The sequence below is a fragment of the Mustela nigripes genome, chromosome 8 (genome assembly GCF_022355385.1).
Source record: "Mustela nigripes isolate SB6536 chromosome 8, MUSNIG.SB6536, whole genome shotgun sequence".
Lineage (NCBI taxonomy): Eukaryota > Metazoa > Chordata > Mammalia > Carnivora > Mustelidae > Mustela > Mustela nigripes.
Genome location: NC_081564.1, coordinates 54,276,504 through 54,289,577, shown reverse-complemented (window position 1 = coordinate 54,289,577; position 13,074 = coordinate 54,276,504). Strand labels below are relative to the sequence as shown.

The 13,074-nt window shown below is 40.2% G+C and overlaps 1 protein-coding gene across 16 annotated transcripts in view; it reads right to left on the bottom strand.

Moving 5' to 3' along the window:
- Nucleotides 1–13,074, bottom strand: part of DTNA (dystrobrevin alpha) — a 357,028-nt gene that overhangs the window by 188,716 nt on the left and 155,238 nt on the right. For all 16 annotated transcript variants that reach the window (XM_059409438.1, XM_059409440.1, XM_059409439.1 and 13 more), the window contains exon 2: nt 5,027–5,156. The gene's annotated coding sequence lies outside the window, so the exon portion shown is untranslated. The remainder of the gene's footprint in view (nt 1–5,026; nt 5,157–13,074) is intronic.

The following is a 13,074-nucleotide window of genomic DNA, read 5'->3' as shown; positions in this document are numbered from 1 at the left end:
GGAGCTCTCCCTTTGCTAGTAATGCTGGACAAAGTGCTATGATCTTCATTTACCACACTCGAAGCACGTAAGCACATCTCCAAATAAGAGTCCCCAGACTTCATTCAAAACCAAAAAAGGAGGCTGCTGTGAGCTTGGTATAGGTGATTCAAAGAGAAAGAAAATACTTGGCATTTGTCCTTGATGAAAATTTTAGAGGGAAGATAGACAGATAACAGGAGAAATGGCATGAGGCTGTGAGTGATTGAATGAGATCCCTTTTCTTTCTCTTGTCTACAACTGGAGCTGATCTGGTAATGGCCTAAAGGGCCATGTGAATTCAGAGAAAGACAGATGACAACTGCTGACCCAGGAGGAGGTCATCAATGACTTCAGTGAGATGGTAGCAGAAGTCATGGTAGCAGCTCTGATGGATCTTGCACAAGGACTGGGATATCGCAAGTCCCTGGAGAGTGCCTGTGTGTACATGGGTGATGGGTTTGCAGAGGAGCACAGATGCCAGGAGTGTCTAGGCAGAGGAACCAATGTGAGCAAAAGTCAAAGCACAAAGAGCATGGCTTAGAGAAGGTGGATCAGATGGTTCCTGAGCTAGCCAAGATCAACTGATGAGGAGCAAAGTGGACCTTGAAGCTCAAGAGGTCTGTTGTGCCTGTACTGTGACCCACTAGGGAGTACATGGGATGGATTTTGTTCTGCAGTCGATGGGGCAGCCAGCACTGGCTTCGAGACTGAGGTGGCTTAGGGTGATTAGATCTTGTTGGCACTTGTTCATTGGGTACCTGTGATATACCAGAAACTGTGCTTTGTTGTTTTATGGATCTCCTTTTCTAGTCTTCATGACAACTTATACATAACTTTTCAGGTAAGGATCTAAGACTCTGAGGGGTCAAGTAACTCACTGCTCAAGATTACACATTCTTCAATGGAGCAAATGAAATAAAAGGAGGAATAGGATTTTTCAAATATGAATTTCAGGTTAAACCATTAAAGCATGGGACTAATGAAATTTGAATGTAAATTAGGAAGTTGATTTAGACGGCCATGTTTTAAAAGGAGAATAGGAACACTGAAAGAGGGAATTTGTGGTTCAAAGTGAGGCCATTCAAGATTTGGGTGAGATCTCTTAATATATACCATGTTCTGAAATGATGTAAGATTTTTAATAATAAAAAAATATTGCTTCTGTGTTTGAAAGATACTTCATCATTATATTACATGAGAGAGAGTGAGCGTAATAATTAAGAGTGCAGGGTCTGAAGCCAGACTGCCTACATTTGAATTTTTACCCCCAACTTAACCTCAGCAGATGATTTAACTTCCTTGGCCCTAGTTTCCTTTTCTTTAAATAAGGAGATATAATATTACCTATTACATAGGATTGTTTAAGCATGAAATGAAGTATATGTCTATATAGAATAGTGTTTGGCATAAAGTAAGAACTCAGCAAGCATTAGCTATCCTTGCTTTGGGCCTCAGTCTTCATTCCCCAACCATTTATTTAGAAATTATCTACAGTGAACCAAGGATTAGGTCAGTTTCCAGGAATACCAAGTATGGATTACAGATGATTTCTGCCTTTAAACACATTTGATTCTTTCCAATATCATACTTTGTGGTTCAGCAGAGATACTCCTGATTACCTCTTGTTCAAAGCACTTTCCTGCACTATTTCGGCACCAGTGATTTAAAATTTCCATTTACAATGGAGAGTAAGGAGTAATACCTCCTCTCCTCCACCCTTCCCCCAATATGACATTAAGATCTGTTCAGCCTGAGCTTTCCTTTATGACGTGCTTCCCCTGACCAACTAGGCAACATCATGAAGTTAGTGAGATTCGTTCCATAGCCCCCTCCTACTTATGTGTACCAAATCCTGAGAAGCTGAGTGTTTACTCCCTCAGGAGTCTCTGGCCTGCTAATTCATTAGACTTATGTGTGATGTACTATGTATTATTAATGGATGCATTTCTTTCCCCAAGAGTATTTTTTTTTCTAAATATGACTTTATAAAGCCTCATTTCCATAAGCTGGAGAGAAATGTTAATGATTAGAATCTTCAGTGCTATACCAAACCTAAGGAAGCTTTGTTTAGAGAATATCAGTTATGCAGTGAATCTTAAACCGCACCATAAAGCTATTCATTCCCGCGTCTCTCAATTTTGGGTTATCAAGGGATCCAAGTAATTCTGCTTGTGATGGCATTTTCACATTGTCTGAAAGGATTCTCAATTAGGCATTGCAGGTTTAACATTGACATTGTTTGAACAAATGAAAATTGTTGGTAGGAGGGACACCATGTCCTTTTGAAGGTACCCACAATATATTAAAATGGACAGATGAATAGACACGATAACCTCTGAGAAAAGATTGAAAAGGAAAATGTCTACATAAATAAATGAGAAGGAAATGAAAAAAAGTAAGGTTTAAGCATTAAAATAACTCAGGGAAGTGATTTCATGAAAAGCTACTTTAATATTAAGGAAGCCCTTTATAGAGGGATATTGTTTACCTGCCCAAAAAAGACAGATTCAAAGTGGCATCTGATCACTTAACTTTCTAACAGAGTCAGTATCTATTATAGGAAATGGGAACTGATCAGATCATAAGGCATCTTCAAGTAGCAGATAACAATTACCAAAAGAAAGAGGTCAGATCCATACATAGTCAAATAGATCTGAAGCTCTGGACTTAAATGTGAATGCAGAAATGGGACTGAGGCCCGAAGAAGCAGTTCTTTTTTTTTTTTTTTTTTTTTTTTTTTTAAAGATTTTATTTATTTGACAGAGAGAAATCACAAGTAGATGGAGAGGCAGGCAGAGAGAGAGGGGGAAGCAGGCTCCCTGCTGAGCAGAGAGCCCGATGCGGGACTCGATCCCAGGACCCTGAGATCATGACCTGAGCCGAAGGCAGCGGCTTAACCCACTGAGCCACCCAGGCGCCCCCGAAGAAGCAGTTCTTATCTGTACTTTGTGAAATGAATTTAAAAACTAAAAATTATATTTGGTAAATATCTGAGAATTTTTTTAGAAGATTTTATCTATTTATTTGAGAGAGAGAGAGAGAGAGAAAGCACACAAGCAGGGAGAGGAGTAGAGAGAGAAGCAGACTCCCTGCTGAACAGGAGGCCCAACTCCATCTCAGAGTCCTGGGATCACAACCTGAGCCAAAGGCAGCCGCTTATCTGACTAAGCCACCTAGGTATCCCCATGTCTTCCCCATTTCTGAGAATTTAAAAATTTTCCTATTAATTTGATATGCAAAATAAGAATATGACGATTTTGTTAGCAGCAACAAATTCATGCTACAACATTGTACAGCTTAGAATACGGCTTTCGATATATTAAGTTAAATTTTTTTCAGTGTAGAAAAATCCAACTCTATGTTTAACTTGAAGTGTACCTCCTGAGAGTCATTTTTCTTGGCAGAAGCAAGTAATCCTTGTTCATTTTTTCTCTAATACTTGTGGGAGAAATTAATGAAGGCCTGGTTGGTCAATTAGAATCTAACCAAGAAAAGGGAAAACACTCTAAATATTTTAAACAGATGGAACTTAATCTAGAGAAATGGTTACATGGATGATGGAAGAATTTTGAGCTGAATAGGAGATCAATTGGGAGATCAGCAGAGGCAGGAGGCCAAAGGCATTACCACCCACAGGTCTCAAGGGAGAAAGGGAAGAAGTGATATTAGTGGAGCTCAGAGTTCAAAGTCACGGGGGGAAGCTGGAGACTATGGGGTGAGTTTTGGTGGGAGGAAATATCGCCCATAGGGGTCAGTCCCCATGGAACCGGTAGAGTAGGAGCAGAGCAAGGAATGGACGAGAAGGTAAAAGCTGCCACAGACCAGCAGAACTGGAAAACAGTGTTCAGTAAACATGTTTCTCATTTTCATTTTCTCCTCCAGAGTGTTATGCTAGGCGAACTGACTTACGGATAGTTTTAAAGCACTCTACGCTTGGTACCTGGCAAGTATGTTCCAAAAATAATCTTGTAGATCCATGAAATCACCATTTTAGTTCCACATATAATCTCAATAAAACAAATTTACACATCTCAAAGATTATGAGAGAATGAGCACCTTTACTTTGAAGTTAATAAAAAGTATAAAGGAAACATCAGTATCTTCTGGTTTAGATCAAGAAAGTGGTCAATGCTCTATCAGTTGCATTGTTCTATTCAGAATTGTGAACAGAGAATTATTCTGACATTCTGGAAATCACCATTCTTCAAAGTAGATCATAAAGCCACACTTTGAAAACTGGACTCTGGAAAAGGTGGAAAACCACACAATTTCCTATAGAAGACCACCACTCAGTTGCTCCATTCCTTTCCATTCCGCTGAGAAATGATAATGGTAGATTGCTGATTAATAGTAAAGCACCAATTTGCAGGCTTTTGTCTTTTGTAGCATGGCAAGGCAATTATGGATGATGATGTAAAAAATATTTACCCACCCTTTTTATGGCCAAGCAAAACCAAGCTTAATGTGTGTGAGCACATGTGTGTGCTTAATCATGCAGAGTAGTTTAAAAACCACACCTAACCTAAACCATGTTCTACTTGAATTTAAGCAGGATAAAATCATCCCACAGGCAGCCTCTGGAAAGTTACCTTTGTACTGCACACACAGACTTGGTACTGATTCAATGGTCACTATTGCCATCAAATTTTCCTCTAGCAGTTTTGCCTCATTCTGACTTATTACTCTGATACTAAATCTTTCTACATATTTAAAAAATGAGATGACCTTTAGAATAGAATGAAGTATTCCAGCATTTGCTTAATGGGAGCCTGGAAGAATGTCAGGGTGTCTGTATCTCATACCTCATACTTCAGGAGATTCCTGACAACAACAACAAAACCATGAAAGGCACAGAAACTAAGTCTTTTACCATGTGGCCCCTCACCAGAGGTACAGAACACTGATAACATTCAACACCATTTTCATTTCATGCAAAGGAGAGAAGCACTTTTAAGGGAAAATAGTGCAATGTCCATCTTAAATTCTTTGCTTTAGACACACTCACCTAAAATTCAATGAAGAAACAGCATGAACTTTCCAAAACCATCTATTTTCTCTTCTTTGAAATGGCAGTTGACTATGGCATCTAAAGACTTCCCAAGAACTTCATCCAGGGATTGGTAAATCTTATTTATCTGCAACAGGAAAATACACTTTTATTTAGCTAAGCAACTTATACTTACATCTTTATTACAGATCTAGAACATACAGTATTTTACAAATCCCCCCCACACTAGTAATGGTCTGTAGTACTCAACTCATAACTTAGTTTTCATTTACCATAAGAAATATTTAGGAAAATGGATATTTGTGCTAGAAGTCACTTTATAGATGAGGATAGTGAGGCCAGTGTGTGTGTGTGTGACAGTGAGGTGACTGTCTAAGATTAAGCGGCTGGTTAGTAACAGACAGTGGCCTTGAACCTTGGGTATCTGATATACCTCTTTAGTTTTAGTTGATTAAAAGCCCAGAAAGGGAAAAACATGGAATTTTCTGTCTTTCCCAAGTAAGTAATTTTCTGGAATGTTGTGTCACCATAATTTCTACCAAAGTCAAGGAAATTACAGCTGAGGTCAGAATCCTCAGACCAACATTTCCTTTAATGACTTAGGCCTGAGCAATCCTAAGTGGGTATCCTACAAGAGTCGACTACCACACAGGCAACCTGACATTATTTAATGATGCATATGATTTATTATGGTATGTAATAATAACAAATAATAAATAGTTCCTCAAATTGCCCATTAATGTTTTTTTAACAAAGCTGAACATTTTCTCATCTTTTGCCTTCTGGGAAAATTCACGGAGTAAAAGTAGAAGAGAGAGGTTTGAGATGGTAGTTCCCAGAAGATTCCCCAGTGGTGACCCAGGCACCCGCTCACCGTCTGCCACCAGCTTATCTTTCCCAACAATCTCTCTCATCTGTCCCTTGTCCCTTCTTCCCCTTACCAACTGCACAGGCTGGATATTACTATCCCAGGGGCTGGCAAGCTTGAAGCTGCAGGGAGTTGAAGCTCAGGAAATCCCATGCTAACATGAAGGAAAAGAGTGGGAAGAGATCACAGATGTTGAAGGGGAGAAGGCGTCTGATGACAGTGGGGGTGGAAAAGGAAGGGACAGGAGCCTAGTTCTGCACCCCGGATGGGAGAAAGATGCCCTCTGTCTCCAGCCCCACACCTCCACATTCCCTCCCCACTGACTCCTTCAACCCCAGTTCTCCACAAGGATTATGGTAATTATTTTAGCTCTCATGGCTTCTGGCATCCTATGATTCTAGGTTCCTAGAGAAAATTCTATATAATAACACCCCCTTGCTCTAATCCCAGTTTTCAGATATATTCATTATTGGAGGAGATTTGTCTCACAAGAGATAAAGACATTTTCACAACATAATGAACCCTTGTTCTGTGTCACATTAGAACCCAGCCATCTTTCTCTGTACTTAGATTCTAGATACATACATGGATTTGGCATTTTTTGAGTTAAATATATATTACAACAGTAGTGCTTTCAACATTTTTTGCTTTCTCAAAGTATGTGTTAGTTTTTTTTTTTTTTTTAATTGGGGATTCAGGTAAATTAGAGCTATGCATCTAGGAATAAGTTATGTATTAAAAATATTCTCTCTCCTTCATGAAGGCAGCTCTGTGAGCTCCAACATCAGGAAATAAAGTGGAACTCTTAAACAATCTTATATGCTTTTATATAAGACTATAGAATGTATATCACACACAGAGAAACTGACATCTAGCTGTATCTACAATCGAGAGTCACTCAAGATAGCCTTTGGTACTAACCTGGGGACCTCTTAGGATCATGCTGTTGGTTTCTGCTCTTCTACTTGGCTACTTGGATAAAGATGTTTTGCATTTTTGTTTTCTGTCTAGGTCCCTGGGTTATCTCAGACTGTAAGAGACTAGGAAGGAGACAATGCTCAGATGGAGATGCTGTATTGAAGTAGCCCATGGATGGCCCAGGCTGCACGCCTTACCCTAGATCTACAACTCCAGTAAAGGTTATAACTTGAGTGACACCTTGATTGTAAGCTAGCTTGCTTGCTATTCTTTCTCCACATAGGAGTGGCTCTGTTTCAGCTTGTCTGACACAGACAGTGATCAAAAGCAGAGGTTGAATCTGGAGGCAGTTCTCACCCTCTCCCTCTTGGCTTTTATCCCGTGATGACTCTAGATCACGCAGAAACCAAATATCTATAATCCTTTCTTTCTTTCTACTCTGAGCCGCAGGGTGATGGTCTCCCAAAGTGCCACTGAATTAAAGGCATCCATCCAACTCTCTCCTCTTGCTGCAGCCCACTTGCAAAGCACAAGTCGCAAGTGAACATTGGGTGGGAATAAAAACAATACCTTCCTCTCTTCGAAATCTGATTTAAATTCTGTATCAGCTACTAAATTCTCATTTGAATAACTTGTGACGAGAAATTAAAACTCAGTGTCATGAGATAAAATACAGTCTCTTTTTATCTAGCTCCCTGAAAAGTGGTCAGTCACTGTCTGATTGAAGGTAGGAGTCCATATCTTACCACAAGAGAAAGGAGTATTTTGTTAATTTGGGGTGCCCTATTTTAGACATACGGGTTGGGCAGAAGTGGCAGGAGGCTTTTTGCTTAATAAAATAAACCCTTCAGCACAGAACACACAAAAATAGAATGGGCCACCTAAAAAGGATAGTAATTTTTACACTAATGGTATCAGCTCAACTGAAGGCTCAGTAATATCACCTGTGATGGTGGGATTCTGTCAAGCATGTGCATTCCTTACACAGGATGGTGGAAGTGGTCCCTCCCAACTGAGATCACGTGGGAGCCAACCAGCTATTAGACTGGTGTGTTGTTAATAATCACATTTTTGTCTATATTTATGTCCTCGCTGATCATCCCACCTAAAGTAGTACTCCCTCCTCACGATTTACTGCTCACTCTGATATATTCTCCCACATAGCACGTCAACTATTATTATTTATTCATTGTTTGTCACTTCACATTAGAATAGAAGCTCCACAAAGGCAGGAATCTTGTTCACTACTATGTCCCTGATGCTTTGAACACTGCCTGACACAGAGCAGGCCTGTGGTACTATTTATGGCATGAATAATACATAAAGATTTGAATTTCTCTCTCTCTCTTTTTTACAATTCTCTTTTCTCATAAATAATTGGTCCAGTTTCCTCTTTCTTACCCCTATCAGTTTGCACCATGCTGAAAATAGTTTCATCACAGTTGGAGGAATTCAAAGGCCTTTACTCACATTGAAAAAAGTAAAGAAAACAAGTAGGCACTTTGTCTATTTTCACTGTTATGTAGGAGAAAGATCGTCAATGGATTAAAAGGAGGATTGGAGATGGTGCTCTCCAGTGTTTATGACCTCGTCTTCTTTTTTAGCTATGCTTGGGAGACTACTGTGCCACGATTCTAATCTACTAGATTTCAGAAGTTGGAAGGGAGCTCGCTTTCAGATCCCGTCCAGATCATAGGGGGCCTGTTCCATGTTATGAGAAGCAGCTACAGGTGATGGTGACCATAGACTTGCAAGGGGTGTTCCAGAGAAATGCAAAGATGGAGAGCCACACGGCATTCACAAACATATGAAACTCTGTCTTTTCTGGTGTTTGACATTTTCCTTTGGCATAAATTGTAGGGGCTATTGAAGGATTTTGGCTAAGAATGATGAAAGTCACTTGAGAAATAGTATCTACTTGTCTAAATAATTTCTCAACGACTGACATAGGTTCTGTTTTGTTTATGAGTGACTTTTTGTTGTCATATTCACAATTGGCATGCTGGGGACTCATGCCAGAGCTGAGGCCGAGCTCAGGGTCCTGGCCACCCCTCTTCAGCAGACACAACATCAGCCAGGTCCTCAATGACAAAGAAGCTGGAAGGGGAGGAGAAACAATTCTGAAAGGTCCCCGCAGCATATTCTGGCGCTATAGAAAGGGGACAGAACTGTGATCAGAAGTTGGGGTTTTATTTTTGTCTCTCTACTAAGTATTGGACAAGTCATTTACTGTTAACTGGGTTTCTGTTTTTTCAGAGTAAACTCAGAGTGTTGGTCTAGACCAATGGTTCTCAACCCTGAGGTGATTTTGAACCACCACAGAGACATTTGGTGATGTCAGAGGTATTTTTAGTTGTGGAGGGAAGAGAGGTGCAACCAGCTTCTAGCAGGGATGCTACTGAATATCCTACTATGTACAGCACAGCCCCCAACAGAAAATAATTATCCAGCCCAAAATGACAGTCATGCCAATTCAGAACCATCTAAGCCCGGTGTAGACACTTCAAGTCCCTCCCTATTACCAATATCGTTCTATAATTTTACCACTGGTCCCATCTAGACCTCTGAAGTTGCACAAGATAAGCTTAATTCCCCTTCTGAAGCTTCCTAACTCTACATACCACACCGAGCTCCTTCCTCTACCTTCCAGCTTTGTTCTTAGATGCCCTCCACCCCCGGACCTTGATGGTTCCACAACAGCCTCTGAGGTCCTTCCTTATAACACATGTGACTATGTCGAACTGCCAGCGATTTTCTTATGTCTCCATAAGAACATGTGCAACGGGAGGGCAAGGACTGTCTTGTTTATTTCCTCATCATCTTGAGCATGTCATCTTTCATGAGGGATAATCATCCTCATTACATGTCTGAGTAAATCACTGATCAGTGGAACAATCAGCGAACATGAAGCTCATCATTTTCTTACCTGGTACCTACACAGGCTTGTGATATAAACCTATGCAGATCATCTCACCACATTATTATTTATTGGCTTAAGAATGTCAAAGTGCCTTAGGAAGCTATGGTAAGATGGCTGTGGGGTAGACACAGACACAAATGCGACTAAATTGGACAAAATTGAGAATCACCCCAGACACAATGATAGTAGGGCAGAGTCAGGGAGAAGACTGCTGGAAAGGAGGACTTTCTGGATGGCTTTAAAGCTAGGGACAGACTAGTGCTCAGGGACACTTGGGCACCCTCTCTATTCTAAGGATTTGTTCTTGTTGACACAGAGTTCAGCCTGAGAACCAGGCAGGTCTTGGCTGTTTCTACATATTTCCTATTAAGGGCATCATAACAGACTGTTGCTTCAAGCTCTTACGATGAGAAGGCTGTGGCTCTGGGACAATTGAGCTGTTCAGATCCAGTGTGGCCCCATCACAGAAAGGCAAGATCACAGAGCCTGGTGGACTCCTCCCTCCTGGGATTCTAGGTCCCAAGTGAAGCCCTAGCGAGTCTGGCTGCATCTGTCTCTATGAAGTTCTTACATCTGTCCAAATAAGGACATTAATCTAATTTCAGCGGGAGTTGTACACCTGTCATTTCTGTCTGTCAAATTATAATGTTTCAGAAACATGGGATATACCTCACAATTTACAAAACATAGGGGGGGCATCTGGGTGGCTCAGGGTTAAGCCTCTGCCTTTGGCTCAGGTCATGATCTCAGGGTTGTGGAATCGAGGCCCACATTGGGCTCTCTGCTCAGCAGGGAGCCTGCTTCCCCCCGCCCCCCTCTATCCACCTCTCTGCCTACTTGTGATCTCTCTCTCTGTCAAATAAATAAATAAAATCTAAAATAAATAAAAAATAAAGAAAATAGGTGCCTATACAAGGAAAGTAGAGTCCCTGCCAGACTGCCCCTCTCCATCACCTCCTTTCCTACTCCCTGTAACACATCAGAGAATATTTGAGTGTGAGACAGCAGCGGGCTGTTCAGTTTCCCTCCTGATATTTCACCAACAGACAAGGCTAAAACATCATTCTTCCTCACTTAGGCTAGAATAAGATAAAGCAGAAAGAACAACAACATTTGGACAAAACAGCTGTCAGAGGGAATGGACCTACACGTTCAGCAATGAATGGAGAATTTTTTACAGCATAAAGCCAGAGGCCTGCTGACATTCAGGAGCTCTGAAGGAAAGACTATGGTGACTTGCCTGTCAACATCAGTTCAACCGGGTACTCAGTCAACTGTCTTAAAGTGCCAAGAAGGAAGAAGGGGGTTTATACAGAAAGTCTCAGATCTGTTTTGTGTGCGGCATTTTTTTCATAGGCACTGCCTTTGTGTTTCTTTCTGTTGTATCTTACTGTAAGGATAAAGCAGTTGCATACCCAGATGATATTTGCATTTTAAAAAGACATCCCTCACCCTGTGTGTTTAATGATGTGCACTGCACCTGGCCAGTGCTCCTCAAAGAGGGGTTCAGCCACTACGAACTCACTTAAGGGCCGTAGCTTTTTTTCCTCTCTGAAAATAATCAGTGTAAAAAATAATTAGTTATATGCTAGTATTTATGAATAAACCAGTTTAATAAAAATGGATCAAGAGTTCCACTTTGGAAACTTATAAAGTTATTTGGTAATCAAAGTAATAACTTTCTTTTTAAGAAATGTGGAAAATATAATACATTATAAAGAAAGTTAATTAAAAAAATAAAAATATAAAGTTTAATGTCACCCACATTATGCTGCCTAGAGGCAATTCCTGTGAAGATTTTATACATTTACTTCCTTTTTTTACTTTTTAATATTTTATTTACTTATTTGACAGAGAGAGATCATAAGTAGGCAGAGAGGCAGACAGAGAGAGAGAGGGGGAAGCAGGCTCCCCACTGAGCAGAGAGCCTGATGTGGGGCTCGATCCCAGGACTCTGAGATCATGACCTGAGCTGAAGGCAGAGGGTTTAACCCACTGAACCACCGAGGCACCCCTTTACATTTACTTCCAATTAATATACGCATATATGTATTTGCACACACATAATTTTTTAGTGAAATTGAGGGATTGTAAACTATATATAATTTGGTTGGAAGCTTTTTGTTTGTTTTGCTTTTTGTATTCTATTATTAGTGATCTATACATATTCAGCATAAGTACTCCCCCCCCCCTTATTTTAAAAGATTTATTTATTTAGGGGCACTTGGGTGGCTCAGTTGGTTAAGTGTCTGCCTTTGGCTCAGGTCATGATCCCAGGGTCCTGGGATCTGGCTGTACAATGTGTTCCCTGCTCAGCAGGGAGTCTGCTTCCCCCTCTCTCTTTGTGCTACTCCCTGATCATGACCACCCTCGCTCAAAAGATTTATTTATTTATTTGAGAGAGAGCAAGAGAGAGCACATGCACCCGGTGGGGGAGGGGCAGAGGCAAAGGGAGAGAGAAAATCTCAAGCATACTCCCCTCTGAACGCAGAGCCCAATTCATGGCTGGATCTCATGACCTGGAGATGATGACTTAGCCAAAATCAAGAGTTGGATGCTTAACTGACTCAGCCATGCAGGCATCCCAATGCCTCCACTTTATTTGGCTATGAGATTATTTAATCAAACTTCTTTTTTTTTTAATTTTTAATTTTTTTATTAACATATAATGTATTATTAGCCCTAGGGGTACAGGTCTGTGAATCGCCAGGTTTACTATTTAATCAAACTTCTTAATGAAAGGATACAACATATATGAAGTTATGGGACATCTGTAGTCACAAAATGACTCTTCATTTTCTTTTAGTACTTTAACACGCTCACTTTCACACAAACCACGTTTCTGCTCCCTTTCAGGGTAAGGCAGTAGATCATCTTTAGTAGTGCTTATTTTGTTATAGAAACCTCTGTTGCACAAAATCCACGTATCCCAAAATATAAGATAAAGAGGAGTCATTTTCCCAGATTACACATTTAAAAAGAGAGTGATTATCTCCTACAGTATCTTTTTAAAAAATACAACTGCAAACCAATGAGTGTCTCCTTTACTCACACAAACAATCACTAAACTTAAGTATCTCCTGTTTTCTTAGATGAAAATCTCATCTCATGAATTAAGAACATGGAACTAAAGCAAATCGCAGGCAATATGCACTCCATAGTGATGACCTCATTAAACCTTTAAACTCTCCATGTTGAATCTAATTCCAAATAGGGCAAAAAGATTAACATATTTTTGTTGCCCGGGAAAAAAAATATATTTACCCAAGATCAGTCTTGTCTCTTGCATACAGTACACCTGCCAATTTGGTCAAAAGGAGAATTAAGTTGAACTTGGAA